Source organism: Ambystoma mexicanum, chromosome 7q (assembly GCF_040938575.1).
Source record: "Ambystoma mexicanum isolate Mex_15411 chromosome 7q, UKY_AmexF1_1, whole genome shotgun sequence".
Classification (NCBI taxonomy): domain Eukaryota; kingdom Metazoa; phylum Chordata; class Amphibia; order Caudata; family Ambystomatidae; genus Ambystoma; species Ambystoma mexicanum.
Genome location: NC_090941.1, coordinates 645,365,183 through 645,382,501, shown reverse-complemented (window position 1 = coordinate 645,382,501; position 17,319 = coordinate 645,365,183). Strand labels below are relative to the sequence as shown.

The 17,319-nt window shown below is 46.3% G+C and overlaps 1 protein-coding gene across 2 annotated transcripts in view; it reads left to right on the top strand.

Annotated features, from left to right (window-relative positions):
- Positions 1-17,319, top strand: part of TEX26 (testis expressed 26) — a 199,239-nt gene that overhangs the window by 31,746 nt on the left and 150,174 nt on the right. The window lies entirely within an intron of this gene.

Sequence of the window (17,319 nt, the reverse complement as noted above, 5' to 3'; positions counted from 1 at the left end):
GCTGCTTTTGTTGTGAGAGAATGTTGAGTAGAGGGCCTCCATTTCGCTGAGGCTTTTGGCTTTAGTCTGAGGCATGCAGGCCAAGCAGGAAAGTTCATGGCTACGCCTGCTTAAGTGTATTCATGTATGACAGAAGCTGCTTGTTTCTTTGGTTTTAACATCTTAAAACAAAGCTTTAGTTCTTGTTAATAAGAGAGTGTCTATTGCTGGAAGCCATTACAACATTTTCTTTTTCTCTCAAATTTTCTGTTGCAGTTCATTTTGCACACTTTGTATTTGGTTACAATGTTTCCTCACAAACTCCTAGCTGAGGTTTATTTTGTACTGAAGCGTACTGGATGTGATTTACTTTTCCATACCCTTTCCCTGGTGATTTACTTGTCCCCTTTGCTTTTTCACTGTGCATTGTCCGATCCCATTAATGCAATGTAGTTTCCTTTGTTCTTTTGGCTCTCCCAGTTTATAAGTCACTTACATCACATGTTTACTCACAGCTTCTTCATTGTGAATGGATTGTTGGGTTACTGTGAAGGAACCTTTATCCCTGAAGTGCAAAGAAGCTTTTTTGCTGCTGGATTTTAAACAATGTGCAACAATGCCAATGGTTCTGGCATTTTTAATTTGAAAGGAAAATGCTTTTCTTTTGAAAATGGAGATGTACTGCATGTGTATTTGTAGTATGGGTGTGTATTTATGTGTACCTGTGTAGAGGGTACTTCCCTATGTTGGCGTGAGTATTGACTGGGAATGCATTGCTGTGAATTTCCCTTTCAACATTTTAAGCAGATAGAATGCACATTTCTGGAAAACGTGAACATCTAAAACCACTATTTAACAAAAGAAATATTTTCAGTGGGATACCCTGCCCTTTGCTGCAAGGCCCCCCTATTTTGCTGGGTTGATTCCCACAGGGCCGCTGTACTTTTACTAGTATGATCCAGCCACTTGTTGTTACAGCATTGCAACCTATTGGCAGTCTTGGCAAAGATGCCTAACTTTGAAAGTTCTTGGAGAGTGGGCAATGCTATGGCGTACAGCATTTATCATAACCTTTCCCAGTACTACTATGTGATTGATATTGCCTCAGCCATATCAACATTTCAGAAATATCATGCATGAATCAGGTGTGGCTATGTGGATTATCAAGCTTCCTCCCAGGTTTGGCATAAATCTGCATTATTTGCCCCAAAAAGATATATTAATATAGTTATCAGCCAGCAAATGTACTTGGATCCAAAAGCAAACATGCACACAACTGGAAACACACAATTTGCAGATGAGAAACACATTGTCAGAGAAATCTGGAACAGGAAAAAGAGGTTGGAACCTGAGTACTATCACTATGATCTCCTTAATACTCTCTTTCTTCATGGGATTCGCAATCAAGCCCCTGCCTGGATTGAATCCTACCTTGAACCTCGCCAATTCTCTGTCTGCTGGAGCAACAACACCTCTCAACTCACTCCTCCAACTTTTGGTGTTCCACAAGGCTGTGTCTTGGGTACGCTCCTCTTTACACTCTACACTTCTGCTCTTGGGGCACTAATAATCTCCTTTGGTTTATCGTACTAACTGTCCGCAGACGGCACCCACATTCTCTTCTCTTTTCCAGAACTCTCCTCTGATCTCTCTATCAAAATTTCAAACTGTCTCTCTGCCATTAAATATTGGATGGGTTTGCACTCTCTGATGTTAAATTCTACCAAAACAGAGGTGCTCTTCTTCCCTGTAATAGCTTTCTCTCATCTATTCCTGTGCCTATCCAGTTCCCACCTAACACCCGGAACTGCCCCAGCCACACTTTTTGTGCTCTTGTGGGGTGAGTAGCGTCTTTGAGGCCCAGCACTCCCATTTTCGTTTTTTGTCCAGCTTGGATTAGTTTATTTAAGGTAATTTCTATGAGCGCACTCAGCGCCCCTTTCTTTCCCCACTCCCCCGCTATGGTGCTTCCCTCTCTCTCTCTCCTGCTGCCTCTCTTTCATGCCCACCAACATGCTTATTGGCTGCGGGGCTTCCGCCTACACCGGCATAACCCCCAGACACCAGGCCCTGCAACCAACTTCCCCAGCCACACTTTTTGTGCTCTCGTGGGGTGAGCAGCATCTTTGAGGCCCAGCACTCCCATATGTGTGTGTAACATCCGCTGCCTAGCTGCCTCGTCTTCCCTTCCCTTCCCCACCCCTTGTTCCCTCCACCTGCCCCCAGTCCTGATTGGGCACTAGACCCTACCTAATTCTTGCTTGCTCCCAGGGTAGCCCCACTGCCCATTGTAGCTCTCTTGTGGCGAAAGACCCCAAGGCAAAAGACAGCTCCAGCAGTAGCAGCTCCAGATGGTGTCTGTCAGTGTCAGCCGGTGAAGCATGAAGCTTGCAGCTGTCAACCGGCTGCAACTGACTTAACTGCTCCCCACTTAACTGATCCACCACTCCATTCACTCAGACTTCACTCAGACTTCTAGCTGCCGCAGCAGCAGAGCCGCTTGAACCCTGCACATTGTGTTTGGTTTTTATAAAATATGTTTTTTTCATTTAGCTGTGAAGAAAAAAGCTGCTTGAGCCTACAGAGTTGAACTGGAGAAAGGGGCAGACATCCGTTTATTCTCCTGTGGCAGCTCTGAATTCCCCACCCTCCCTCTGTGGAGGCTTCTGCAGCTTTTATTCCCAGATGAAAGTTAACATGGTTATGATTGTGCCCATCCCAGCACTTTTAAAATGCAAAACAATCATGTAAGTAGTCACAACCTGCTTTAATAGGGTGCTTGCTGCCACATTATTGGACCATTGTAGCTCCATGAATAACAAAGTCAATTTACCATTAAGTAATCAATCTCATGAGAATGATAGAATGAGTTGTATGTGTCAGGATTAAAAGTTATGCTGCACACATTCTGGAAAATAAATATATGCCATTCCATCCGGGTCTTTCAACTCCAAACATCATCTCTCTTTAAAGCAGTACGGGTGTTCGAGCTACTTAAAGCCTTTTCCATTTCATTTGATTGGTGGTGGCATCATCAGAGCAGAGATATGTTGCTGGCAGTGGTGTTACTACCGCTAAAGCCTCACAGTACTCTGCCACATGCCCCACCCACTCCTGTGAATTCTCCAACTTCAAAGAAAGATGCTGGTAGGTGGCTTCAGAAGCCATCATTTGAAGCTGAATGAGTCATATGCAAACCGTAGCACCAGCGAGCTGGAGATAGCCCATGACAGGCATGATTAGCTCATCTAGTCCTGGTTCTGTTTTTTTGGTACTTTTAGTTTTGCTTTATCCATCATATATTCAGGACTAAAGGTTCTAGAATGTAGAGAAAATAAACATGACTTGATTAGTTATGTATGCCTGGGATTGGACATCTTGAGACCTCTGTATGTTAGGGCCTACCACAGGTACCCAAACATAAACACAGGACATAGTTCTGGTCACGTCTTGTCTCTTAATTATCCTCCTTACAACTCCCCCACGTTCCCACTCCCCTTCCCTCCTCCTCCTGCCTTGCCCTGCAGTGTGTGGATCATCCTTCTTAAAGGGCCTGGCTCCTTTTACACTGCAAAAGTCCCCTGTTGCTAATCAGGGAGTGTCGCAGTCTACATCTGATCGATGAGGTGCACAGGCTTCTTGGTGGTCCGTTGGGGGCAGCCTAGCGACTCCCGGGGTCTCACCTTCTGTCTCTCTCTCCGGTGGATTGCGGGCCTCTTCTGTTCTCAGTTCCTCTTCTCTCGCTGCATCCACGGCAGTGTCCGCCTCTTCTTGGTATAGCTTATGGAAGAATGAAGCATTGCGGGTGATCTCTCCTTCTTCCCCTATTGCGGTAACCATTGGTCCTTTCACTTTGGTCACCAGTAGTGGCCCAGATGCGTACTGCGAGTCAATCTTCCTTTGCTGCCTCTGTCTGACGAGTACGACTTCACCAATTGGGAGGTGGTGATCTTTGGCTCTCCTTTTTTGTCCGTCCATTCCTTTGCCTTTCTTTTCTCCTCGGCTTCTCTTTCTCGGAACTCTCCGTCTTCCTCTGGCGTGTTGTCCTCAAGCTGTGGGAGCGGGTTTCTCGGTTTATATTTTACCATCAGCTCCAGGGGCATCCGCCCGGTTGTTTCATGGGGGTGTTTTGATGGCTTCTCAGCATCTGAGAGATGGCTTGTGGCAATGCCATCTGGTCCACGGCTGCTTTCTGGCAAGTCCTTTGGATGGTGGCCATAAACCATTCTATCATACCGTTGGCCTGCAGCCATAGTGGTGTGATCCTTTGGTGGCGGAATCCTAGATGCTTAGCAAACTTGTCAAAGTCTTGGCCCTGGAAGGGCAGGCCATTGTCAGTTTTCACAGTGTTGGGGATTCCCCTTTCGCTGAATAATTCATTGATTACCCCGACCACATGATGAAATTCCGTAGACTGTATGTGTTTTATGAAGGGAAAACGTTCGTATTCGTCCATTGTCACTAGGAGGTGTCCTCCTTCTTCCAGAGGGCCGTAGAAGTCCATTGCCACTCTCTGCCACGGCCTGTCCCGTAGGGGTATTGTCTGGAGCAGGCACAGGAGGCTGTTCACCGCTGTCTGTTGGCAAGGTCTACAGTGCATTAGTGTGTCCCCTACGATGGTATCCATGTATGGGAACCACACTTGGTTTCGTAGTACCTTCTTCGTGTTGGGAATCCTTCTGTGGCCTTTGTGGGCAATGACCACTAGTGCCTTTCTCAGGCTTTTGGGTGTCACTAGGCGGTTGTCTCGCAGAAGTGCCCCTTGTTCTGTCGTGGCGAGCTCATTCTGAATTTTTGCCATTCTTTAAAGATCCTTTTTGTCCACCTCCCCGTTCACAAAGTGCTCCGTAGGCAGGTGCCTCCACCAGTTATTGTTTGTCAAGTGTACCGCAGCCTGGATGCTAGGGTCTGTTCTGCTCCTGTCTGTAAAGAGATCTCTCGTGATGGCAGGGGGTAGGTCGCTAAGCGATAGATATGCTATGTAGGCCTCTGCTTCTCTTTCCATTGTCTTCTCCACTATGCCCTCTGAGTGTCATGACAGGTAGTCAGCTGGATTGGCCGCCCCCCCCCTGGTTTGTGGATGTTGTTATAATCATACTCTTTTAGTCTGATGCCCCATTGTTCTATGCGTGGGGGCATTTTGGTTTTGGGGTTGCCAAAGAGGGAGAGTAGCGCCTGGTGGTCCGTGATGAGAACGAATTTCTGACTGACGATGAAGTGATGAAACTTTTCACACTCCCAGACTGCTGCTAAGCTCTCTCGCTCATCTTGGGAATATGCTTGTTCGATGGTGGACAATGCCTAGCTGGCACAGGTGACTATATTGGTCTTGCCACTGTTGTTTGGGTCTATTTGAGCAAGTTTGGCTCCTAGGCCAACCGGACTGGCGTTGATGGTGAGTTCAGTGTCCCAGTCAGCCAGGCGCCAGTTATTGGCCAGTTTGGCCTTGCTCTTGCAGAATGCGTCTTGGCAGTGTTCGTCCCACTCAAAATTAGAGTCTTTTTTGAGAGGTTTCCCGAGGGGGTTTGTCGGGTGGGATAGTGTGACAGGTAGCAGGCACAATATCCTGCCATTCCGAGGAACGAGCGCAGCTTGGCGACGTCGTTTGGGGCCTCTAGGTTGATGATGGCACTAATCTTATCTGGGTTGGCCATGATCCCGCTATCAGAGAAGATGTGGCCGAAGAAGCGTAGGCTTCGCTTGTTGATGGCGCACCTCGGTCCATTGAGGGTGAGACCGGCCTTGTGCAGGTTGCTGCACACTGACTTTAGGGCCGTGTCATGTTGTTCCTGAGTAACACCAACCACCAAGATGTTGTTGTTGTGTCAGGAAAGGAAGAAGGCGATGGATATGGCAGGGGAAATGTGCACAAAATACACAGTAAACAACCTTGAATATAACAACGTGCATTCAATACCCAAGACTCGTGTATACCACTATAAGAAAAGGAATGTAGGGTAAGCACTTAGAACCTCCTTATGACTGAAAGGAAAGTCGGCAAACTCCTTACCCACTATGCTATTACAGATACTGACAGCGCTAAGCCCACATAGAGGGCAAGCAGGGACAGAATCTGTAAGCTGACACTCTAGACGGTACTGGATAAGGAATTTGGAAACAGTACTCACAAGGACCGGAATGACCACATGAATGCCAGTACTCACGAAGACCGGAAAGACCACTTGGATGTCCGTATTCACGAGGACCGGAAAGACCACTCAAAAGTCAGTACTAACCCACAACCCTGTAAATCAAACAAGAACCCAGAATGCAGTAAAGGCAAAGAGTGAGGATGACTAAATACCTAAACCCAAGTCAAGAGGCAAGAAGGAATAGTACAGTGTGGAAAACAAAAGATAATCACACAGGAGCTAGTTACAACAGCTTCCCACACCTAATAATAAAATAGGAAATAAATGTAAAAGTGTAAAGGAAAACATGGCATGGATCCCAATAGAAGGCAAGGATCAGGAGCAGTGAAAACGATTTCAAAAGGGAAACTTTCCCACCCATCCAAGGTGAAAAGGCAGGAAACTAAACCTGTAAAGGAAAGATTAATGCAACAAGTCTTTCAGTAGCAAAGGGCAATTTCTAGGAAACAGTGAACACAGGCAATTGGGCTACAGCAAAAGGAAAGCTCAGAGAAAGGCTGCCTGCAGACAGAGAAAGGGAGAAAGGGATTTCCAAAAGGCAGAAATCAATTAGGCATACAAAATACGAATTCCAGGACAAGGAACAAGAAACACTAACTAGAACTGGGCACAAAAACTAGGAACCAGGAACAAGGGACCAGTCACGACAGGAACGCTGCAACAATGACCAGCGCTGGACTGAAGCAGACTGAGGCTTTTAAAGCTGCTTAACGAGCACACCCCTCAGGCGTGTCGCCTGCTGCACCTGCAGCCACAGGTGTTGCCTATCCTCCACCCAGCCTTGTCCTGCAAGGGAGGAGGTGAGGCAGTGAGCCAGGCATTCTGGGAAGCATAGTCATTTGATTATAGTAGCAGTAGCATGCTGGCTGCCAAAAACCTGGGATGGATCCGGAAGGGAAGTAATTTGGGAAATAAGGTTTTAGCGCTCCCAAATCATCAGGACACCGTAGCATAAGGTTCGGAGGAAATGTCCAGTAGGGAAGAAACCCCAAAACATGCCCCCAAGTGGCGGGAACGGGAGCAAAGGGAGCGAGCCGTGACATGTTGTAATTCAGCGCATTTGTGATGGGGGCAATTAGTCACCAGATTGTTTCTTGAGATATCTCTGCTGCGGATGATATCCCAAAGTTGAGGCGCTTGTAGCAGAATAGTCCCTCGTGCATTGTAAATGTGGTGATCGCTCACGAGGCAGGGTCAATGACCAACTGGTGATACCCCTGGTTGAGGTCTAATTTGGAGAATCTGATTGCCTGATTGAGTCTCACCAGCATGTCTTCAATGTTGGGTCCTGGGTGCCTCTCCCTCTGGATCGCGGTGTTGGGGATCTGCATGTCTACGCAAAGGCGTAGGCGGCCATCGGCGGTCATCGGCTTTAGGCACTACTACCAGGGGGGACACCCATGGTGTGGTACTGTCTACCCTCTCGATGATGTCGTTATGGAGGAGGAGTTGCAGCTTGTACGTCACTTGGGCCTGCAGGTGGAACCCTATTCTGCGGGGATGCTGTGGTACTGGTGACCGTGGAGTCATTGTGAAGCATTATGACTGTGCCTTTTAGCCTGACCACACCTTTGAATAGCTCCGGCAATGTTGACTGGAGTTCCTCTATATCAAGTTCGTGTTGGGACAGTGCTCTAAGGATGTGGGTGCTCGGAGGTAGGGCTTGTATTGTTTCTGATGGGTTGTATTGAAAATCGATTAAGGCTAGAGCCTTAGCGGTCCGGTTGCTGATGAGGCATCTCCCTTTTGTCAGGTTGTATATGACATGGATGTTAGTGGATATCATCCGTCCTCTGTAGATTAGGTTGCAGCTGAATTGGCCTTGGAATTGGAGCGGTGTGGTCGCTTCCCATTGAAAGATACGTGCCTGCGAAGGTTGTAGGCGGTACGCATTTGCTATGGCCTTATAGGCTCGTTCATTCATAATGTTAACCATCACCCCTGTGTCCATGATGACCTGGTTGTTTAGCCCTCCTACTTGTACTGCAACTTTTGGCGCTGCAGTGTCATCAGAGGTATCACATATTATTCGGACATACACCTTGCTGTATCGGTCATATTCATAGTAGGGTTCTCCCGGTGGGTATTCTTCTTCCGTCCGTGGGTTTTAGTCATGGATGACATAGTCTTGCCCATTTCTTGGTACTCCTGCTTGGTTCAGTTGCAAGGCGGGGGCATAGCTAGGTGTGTCGAAATGTCACTCTTGTAGATCAACGCTCAGATTCTCCACCACTCTTATGAAACCCTGGTGGGTAGGGTATGTTGCGGTGTTCCTGCTCGGCATGGGTATCCCATTGTCTCTTTCTTAATACACTCGGGGAAAAAGGTCCTCTTGGTGGGTCATATATCTTTAGTGACACTGACACTGGTGGTGGTCTGTCTGGGGGTAGCATCAGTGTTTTCTCTCGCCTCATTGCTTGGAAGTGATTTACCTGTCCGCATCTCATGCACATCTGCCCTATGGCTGGGCATTGGGCTTTGTGGGGAAACTCAAACCCACATCTATAGCACTGTCTTTCTGCTGGAGAGCGAAGGCAGTTTGAGTTCCATGTTTCTTGGAAAGCCGGTGGGCTGGTGTATCTAGCTTGACTTGTAGGCTGGTGAACAGAGCTACGAGAGTTTCTGCTTTTTTGGGGTTTTAGATGGTGGCCGCTTGTACGTCTACCCTCTCATACACTCTTGCAAGGTCTGCTATCTCTTGTAGCGGGAGGGGTTTCTTCATTAAATGCTTACGAAATTGTGAGGACATCGTTGAAGTTGGTGAAGTCACAGTATGTTATCTTCTTTTGAAGTCGGAGGATGAATTCATCAATTGTCTAGTGTGGTAACTGAATACACTGGTTAAACGTGTATCTTTCATAATCCCTGTTGGGGAGGACAACTAGCTTTCCATTGATTGTAGCAGTGAGGCGTTGGTATGCCGCTTTCTCTTGCAGTGGGATGGTTTTTATGGTCCCTTTGATCTCCTTCCCCACGAGGTTTGTGAAAATATCTATCTATCTATCCTCACGGCTCCCATAAAGTCCTCAAATTCCTCCATCCACTCCTCCCATCTCCGGCCCTGGTCTTGTTGTGGTTGTAGTGTGAATGGGTTGGGGCGTTGTAGGAATGTGGGTGGGGGTGTGGTGTTTACCCTCACGGCGGCTTGTGCTCCAGCATCTGCTGCTGCTCTTTGCAACATTTTGTTGCTAGTCTGTCTTACACTAGTCTGTGGTGGTGGGTATGACTGAGGTGTCTGTCTCCCATGTAATCTCTGCGCGTGTTCCTTCTCTTTCTGTTGTATTTGTCTGTGCTGTTCTTCTTTGAGTGGCTTTGCCATGGTTTGTTGGCCTTCGCGTGTGGCAGAGTACACTGCTTCCTTTGCTCGGACGTGCATCACCCTGTCCTTGTAGATATGGAAGGCACGTGCTGCCTGAGGAGCATGCCCTTTGTGCTGCCATGGATTTTCACTTCCTCCTTCACGCTAGTTTCCTCCTCCCCCCTTTTGTCAGGGTGGAGCGCATGTGATGCTGTTGAACGTGGTATCGGCATGTTTGCCTTGAATGTGCCCGTATCAGGTGTGCGTCCCTGTATTGCGACACAGGAGGGGCTTCCTTCCCGGCCTCGACAGTCCACTTCAATGTCAAGACACCTGTATTATTGTTGTTTTATTTTCTTCTCTTTTTCAGGTCTTTCAGGTCCTCGCATTCTAGTGGTGTAGTTGGGCGAGGCCACGTGGTGTGTGTGATACGCGACTTCGTTCAGACGAGTTGTGTATCACGTACCTCTGCTGTATGTGCATGGCTTCCTGGCACCCCCGCTGGGTCAGTCGATGCTGTCAGCCCTGCGCTCCCTCCTTTCGTTCGTTTGACGGTCCTCCTTACCGGTAACATGAGCCGTGTGTGTGTTGACGGACCAGCCTCCTCTTTCTTTGGCGCACTCTGCCTCATGCATCGCAGCAGTCGCTTACTGCCATGCTCCTTCTGGTCCATCTTTATCGCAAGGTCCTCTGGGTGCTGGCCTCCTTCGTTGGCAACGTGTGCCTTCTCACCTCTGGTGCTGGCCTCCTCCTCTGCCCTCAGCACGTCTCCTCCTGGTCCACCTCGTCTTCTCTTCAGGACTGCAGGTCAGAGGGCGACATGGGTCATGGGGCCTCGTTGCCAGTTGTTTGGCCCTACCATAGGTACCCTGACATAAACACAGGACTGTTACTCTCACCTGGTATCCACGGGGACGCCACCCAGCCCTGGTTGGATGATTTGCACTCTCGAACCCTCTCCCGGTCCCTTGGTAAGGCCTCTGGTTAAAGATGGGTCTTAATATTGTAAAAGGTGGATTCTCCGTCCTGCTCCTCGTGACAGGGGCGCGTAGATGTGGGGGGAGAGCAGCGACCAAGTTACTTCACTGGTGCAAGCCCACCTGTGGGAATCTAGGCCTGCTGCGACTCCGTAGGTTTGCTGCTTTACAGTCTTTATATGCAGCTCTTATGTTCCTCTTAGTTCGAATAATAATGTCTTGCTTCTTTGGTGCTATTGCTATTTTGGTGTTGTCATGCAGTTTGAAGATGAGCATGGGCCAGTAGGCGAAAGCGCGGTGTGCGCGATGCTGTCCGGTGAGTAATGCACGATGCGTGGCACTGTTTCGCCTTTTATATTGCTAACCTGTGTCTTTTCTCTCCTTTCAGGCTGCGATGTTCCTCGTCGAGCGCCGTAATTTTCCAGCAATGATACTGACCAGGAGATGACTACCCAGGTAAGAATTGTGTGGCTTTCTTCATTCGGGAGGAAACCTTTCTTTCTCCTCTTTCCAGGTTATGGTATTCCAGGATGCATGCAGTGCCAGATGATGGAATTCGTACCTTCAGATGAGTGGAACTAAAGTCGCGATGGATTTAAGACAGGATACCGTTCCAGGTAAGTTTCGTAGTGTTCTTTCTCTCTCTGCAGGTCCTTGGTTTCAGGTAAGCTGGCATCAAAGAACTGGACATGGTGAGCGTTACGCTGCCCACAGCAGAATAACGCAAAGCATGTTCTGCTGTTTGGGTGCGGTTTAAATAGCCTCAGGTAAAGTAGTCCAGGTAAAATAGCCCCAGACCTGCCACACCCAAAATGCTAGACCGCATAGCTCAGTTCCTTGTAACTGAGCTATATGTGTGACTCAATGTTGGCTGAACCCCCCCAAGTTAAATAGTCCCATTCTAATGTTGGTCTTCATGGTGGTTATGAGCCTGGCGCCAAAGGCGCCAGGACTGACTCCAAGAGAGACTTGGATGAGGTTTTAAGGCCTTTGACCTGGCCCTAACTGGAAGGCTGACTTGCCAGTGAGGGCCAGGGGCAAGGGTCATGACAGCACACATTGCTGGTCAAGTCTTGTCTCTTTATTCTCCTCCTTACAGCTCCCCCACGTTCCCTCTTCCCCCTCCCCTTGCTCCCTCCTCCCGCCTTCCCCTGCGTGTGTGGATCGTCCTTCTTAAAGGGCCTGGCTCCTTTTACACTGCAACACTGTAGAATACCAGTCTTTCACAAAGTTAGACCCATAACCCCATTTCACTGTTTGGGCAGACAAGCAAACGCCATAGGTCAAACTACCATTGATCTCAACTTGTTAGTTTTAATGAAAGTCCTCCATCAGGGAAATCTGACAACCTTAACTTTCTATCAATTACATGGGGCGCATAAAAACTGATTCTGGAGCTTGAATAAAGCGGTCACAATTGTGATTTCCGTTTGACCTGCAACTCACAGGTTTGAGTCCCAATGGGGCCAAATCAGCCTTTTAAACTAATGAGGTCAATATATGTAGTTCCTTTAAATTCGTTTTTGAATCAGGTTAAAATTCTGTAATATTGCGGTGGACAACGTGCCTGCTGTGAAATCTGTGGGGCCAAGAAGGAGAAAAGGAATTGCTAAAGCATTCTTATTTACCTGTGCATGTATTTTTCTGTGGCAGCTCTTTAGCCACCAATTAGTGTGGTGGTAATGTCTCTAATCAATATCTTGTCTTTTAATGTTGTGCTGGGGGAACACTTCATAGGTCTTCATCGCTTCCCACAGACAGGTTAACAGAAGATTAATATGTACTGGCAAAAACTAAAGAGACAAAACTTCATAAGAAGCTATACTGAAAAAATATGTCTGTTCTGCTTTAGAAAAAAGTAAAACTTTTTTTTAAAATTAGGGTAGTATTGGTATGATGTACCAAAGTGTGCTTTGTAATAATAGAATTGCTGGAATAATTAAGACACTCAGGCAATGGGTCATCAGTCTCCGATGCACAATCTTCGATTCAGGCTGATGGTGCACCATTGCAGCTGAATAACCCTGAGGCAATGGCAAGGAGTACACTGTGTGAGAGGATCCCCAATAACCTGAGGATTTCATCCAGAAATCGGTCTCCACAGTCACACATCACACCCCCTCACCTTCTCATGCCCTGACCACATAGACCGCCCACTCCAGGGCCCAATCTTTCAGTCTTGCCCACAGGGCTCTTTTCCTTTAATTTGCCAATGTGCCTCTCTCCAAAATGAACCAACCTTTTAAGCCTTTGCTTGCTGCTACAAATCGGCTCATTAAGCAGTCTGACGAGTGAGAATTGCAGGAAATGCCGGGAAAAATCCTTACCAAATCAAGGGCAACTCTTGTATAGAACCGATTAGAAACTGCCCATAACCTATATTCGGGCTGGAAGGATAGCTCAGGGGCAACAGGTTTGTCTTTGAAGCAAGACAACACATTGCAGGTTTGAATCTTGGTCCTCTGCTTAGAGACTGGTCTCTGGTATTAAGCGCGTTATAAAAGATTAATTAATTAATAATCGGGTGACAGAAACCAGAATGGAAAACCCCATTGAACTGGTGGCGTGCTTTCTTTCAAGGACTAAGAAGGATCTAGACACCAAAAGATAGCTGATGAGATTGTGAACTAGGAGGGTAACCTCTGGCTGGTGGGTTATGAAAATACATCCTGATAAACTCCCTAAAGAGAGGGGGAGAAGTGTTTGCTGGGAGGAGGGTGTTAATGATATTATCAGCCCTGAGCAAGTGAGAGGACAATTCCTGCTGGTTAGATAATGCAAATGGTATCATCAACCCTAAGAAAGGCGGAGTAAAATACTTGCTAGCAGGAGACGGTATAAGGTGTAATTGGTCCTAGTGGGGGTGACCTATGGCTAGAGAGTACATTTTGAGTCTGACATGTACCTGAACCTGAAATCCAGAACCTTTGAGAAGAGAGAAGGTGAAAGAAAGCAAACAGAGGAAGCGTTGAAGAGGAAGGTATTAAGGAAGGTGAAGAGAGATGCAGGAAGAAGAAGACAGACTACAGAAAGTAGCCCTCATATATGAGGAGGGGTGAAAGTGAGAAAATGTCGACAGCTGAACGAACAGGGACAGAAGAAAGAAAGGCACAGAGAAGAAGACCAGAATGGGGTGGGGAAATGGTGGGATAATGATAAGGTAATAAAGGGGAATCAGGAAAGTAGGAGGCACAAGGCAGCAAAACAAAGTGTTTGCCATTCTTTGAGGGGAAAGATAAGGGGCGCTAAGAGCAAAGAGGGAATGCAGAGAAGTAGATGTTAAAGGAATAGGGAAATAGACATCAAAAGATGTATCAGGAAAGGGAGTTAGAAGTGGAAAAAACCTGTGAAGACCTGAAAAGGGAGGAGTGTAGACCTGAAGGAGAAGAAATGGAAAATTCACACCCTAGAGAAAGTGTGGGACACAAAATGAAACAAAAGTGGAGGGACCCAGTATGCCCAGGGAAAGAAGGGAGGGGGTGAAGGAAGTGACTATAACCAGGACCACCCATGGGAAGGAAGACCCACAGAAATATATGAGGAGAAGACTTCCCAACCACAGAAGAGTGGAGAAAAGAGAGGGAGAGGAGCCCATAAGATTATCAAAGTCAAAGCAGAAGGGCTGAAGTCCAGGCCAAAGCAATGATCAATAGTGAAGTGACCATTAACCTACACCCATAGCACAGGGAAAGAGACAACAGCCCCTTTGACCAAAGAAAAGGAAGAAGAGGTGAATACACTGGTCTGCAAGATGGCAGAGGAGGAAAGTGAGGAAGGACACATAACAGTTGTGATGCACCAAGAAGTCCCGGGAATGAAGAAAAGCAGCAAAGAGCAGGTGTTGGTGCACTACCTGGGGGCATTCGATCTGGAAGACTATGCCTGGAGTTGGGTCCAATGTATGTTCACAGGTTGTTTGCATCAGAAAGTCAGCCCAGCGCAACTGTGGCCGCATGGCAGTTCACCCAGGAGTAAGAGTGGTCAGGGCTTCAAAGCTTAGGGACACCCAAACTGGCAACCAGAATGAACGACAGAAACTGGAGTCTAACAAGATTGTGAGGAGAAGGCCCAACATTCTTTTAAATACCTTCGTGGCTGGGAGCACACCTCAATTGTGCTGATGATTTATCAAATTAGTTAAGGTCGGTAGGGGGACGCAGGGGAGATAAACCAACCCTGACACTAGGTGGTATACAATAGTAAAAAACAGAAGATGTGAAGCACAAAGTCTTGTGGAACACTCCCGTCCCTTGCACACCCTATATATGTTGAATAAACAACCACATTTTTATAAAGTTCAACAAAAAATATTTTTGACTCACAACCTGTTACTTGTGTGATATTGCTTTTCAAGAAATATATAATATAATATCCATACAGAAATTCATCAAAAACAGTATGTAAATAACACAGTATACAATTCTCGAAAATAACCTTCTTGTATAATTTGTCAAAAGATTGTCTAGAAACATTTCATAAGCTAGAAACAATTCTCATCATTGTTTAACTTAAATTCAATGTCCAGTGTTAGGTAACAAATATTAGTTCTGCTCAACGCGTTTCGGGAATTCTTTCCCTTCTTCAGGAGCTGCTAGTTCATTCCTGTTGTGATTCTTTCATCTCTCTAATTAATTAAATCAAGATAATATTTCAGTTACTTTACCAATGTATATTCTAGAATCATCAATGTATCTGTCATGCGTTATTCTGAGGTTGATAATCACCTGGATGATGCTCCATAGATCAATGTCTTATTCAAAAATTGAGAGCTGTTCCATATAGTATGGTCTAGGTCTGTGTTCCACTTAAATTAGTGTCAGCCTGTAGATACGCAATACACATAGTGCTCTTTTAAAAGGCGGTAAACTATGTAATAAAAAGCTATTTACAATTAAAAGGTCAATTTTCAAGGAGAGAGTGTCAAATTTTAGTTTATACCTATCGGGAGATGATCCATGCGCGATCCCTTTCATTCAATTGATTCCACTTGTCTTCATCTACAATGAATTCTATTCATTGTACTGCATCATTTCACTGGTGTGGTGTTATCTTTCCTAATATAAGGATAAGTGTAGTATCACTCTCCATTCTAATCCTATATCAATTATTAACAATACATAAGTTAACTTGTCTTTTTACCTCCTATGGGGTTTGTGAGTTTATCCTGTTGTACTTCAGTATAATCCCCTTTGGCTCTGCCACCACCTTAGCGGTGAGGTGATGCATCTACAGTAATCTTACAGTTGAATAATGATAGAGTGTTTCAGAAAGGCATCCCCTACATGTAATTTTATCTCTTATCAAATTGTTTCGAGAAGTGCTCACCTGTTCTAGATTGTCAGTTCCATGTGGAATCACTGTTGCGAGTTTGCGAGGAACACTGATTCCAAAATGGCCGCTATTTATGGTTGCGTCATCACGTAAGCACGTGATGATGTCATCCTTATTTACAAAACATCACGTCGTGGACCTGCTGATGAGGCAGTCCTGAACTAAGGGAAAGAAGGAAGAACTGAAGACAACAGTCACAAAAAAGTGAAAGATCTTTATCTCCCTAAACCCATCCCTGTGGCATCAGTCAAATTTAATCCCTTGTGTGACCAAACTAAAGCTGATAGTGAACTTTGCAACACTTTCAAGTCCTCTGTTGAGCCCTAAACTGTCACAGTCAACAGCAGTCAACAACAGCAGGCTCTAACGTTATCAGGGCATCGGTTGTGTACTGTGTTACCAGAGTAATGGTGTGGACGTAACCACAGAGTTTTGTTTCAGAACTGGTTGGAGCTTGGTATTCTACTGGTTCTGTCTGAGAAAGAACTGGTGATGTCAAACCCACACAACTTTTCTTGCTGCTTTCCAGCCATCCAAGTAAACAGAGCACCAGCACACAGGTTTCTGACTTACTCATCTGGGTTTACATGCCTCCCACATCAGACCTCCAGTCCAGCCTCACCCACAATTAAGGCCTGCCAAGCTTTTAAAGAGTCTGGCCGGTGCCATAGAAAAAAAGCCATCAGGGCCACCAACGTAGACATCGGTTTAGTGGAGAACGGGGAGATCGTACCCGATAACGGCAGCCCTCATTGTGTGGTGCAAGAGGCCTGCGCAAGTTGCTATGTAGGCTTCTCAAAGTTTGTGAGCAGAGGTGGTTGAAGGGAATCAAAGCACACAAAAGGTGAAGGCAGATGACACAGGTGGGTTCCATCCTGCAGCAGTATATCAGCAAAAAGCATGCTCATTTTGCCTGTTGTAGCTAACATAAGCTGACTATGTCTGTCAAATTCAGCAGACCTACTTATTCAGCAGAAGACCATTACGGAGACAATCCCTAGGGAAATAAGAAACTTGACTGCAATAAAAGCAGTACCAAAATCTGGTAGATGTATTAATAAAGTGGCATTATAGTGGATAATATAAATAAAGAAGAAAGCTTAGAATGCTAATATTATTTAGGTAACGCCCCCACCGAGGCAGGTCTTACCAGGTGGTATCTGCCTGCTGCCAGAGTTAATAGGCCAGAGCATCATCATTATTAATGTTATTATTATTATTGCATTTGACTCTTCAGATCAATATTTAGATCATGGGAGGGTGAGCGTGCAATTTACTTCTTTGTTTCACACTGTATTAATTACTACAGACGGGAGTGGGAACTTTCTGGGGGGCTGACATTTCACATTATTTGCTGCCCACTTTGACAAGGAGGAGCAAGGGCCCAGTGTGGAGTTCAGGTAAGGTGTTCGAGAGGAACACAGCAGCTCCCGGACCCAGGCTTGACAGGCAAATGGAGAGATGAAGACATGTAAGAGAGATTGACGACAGAGAACTGTTTCTGGCTGTACTGACCCTTTTAAACACAAAGGAAAAACTGTACTCAGTTGTCATGGAATGAGGGTGAGGTGAGATGAGGCTG